The following is a 567-nucleotide window of genomic DNA, read 5'->3' as shown; positions in this document are numbered from 1 at the left end:
TCCAGCCGTGGACTCGACTAAACGGTCGATGTTGGGAAGAGGGTAGCTGTCCTTTGGGCATGCTTTATTCAAGTCTGTGAAGTCGACGGAGACCCGCCACTTCCCGTTCTTCTTTTTGACGACTACTGGATTTGCTAACCACTCAAGGTAGCACAACTCAGCAATTGAACCAGCGCCGAGCAACCGGTCGACCTCTTCGTTTACAGCCTTTGACCTATCTGGACCGAGCTTGCGTCGCTTCTGTCGGATAGGCTTGACTGTCGGATAGGCTTGACTGTCGGATCGACGTTTAGTTCGTGAATTGTTATGGCCAGATCAATTCCTTTCATGTCTGACATGGACCACGCGAATGTGGACACATTTGCCTTGAGAAAGTCGAGAACTGACCGCTGCATTTCTTCCGACAGGTACAGACCAACCCTTGCGGTCCGGCTTGGATCGGCATCGTCAATAGGTAACATGAGAATTTTGCTTTCCCGGGAGCAGACTTTATAGGTTGGAGGAGTAACGGAGTTAACCGATAAAGACGATCGTTGGAGTTTAACTGTGGCGACTAGGAGTTCCCTA

This window comes from Brassica oleracea, chromosome C3, assembly GCF_000695525.1.
Source record: "Brassica oleracea var. oleracea cultivar TO1000 chromosome C3, BOL, whole genome shotgun sequence".
NCBI classification, from domain to species: Eukaryota; Viridiplantae; Streptophyta; class Magnoliopsida; order Brassicales; family Brassicaceae; genus Brassica; species Brassica oleracea.
This window is presented reverse-complemented; position numbering follows the sequence as displayed.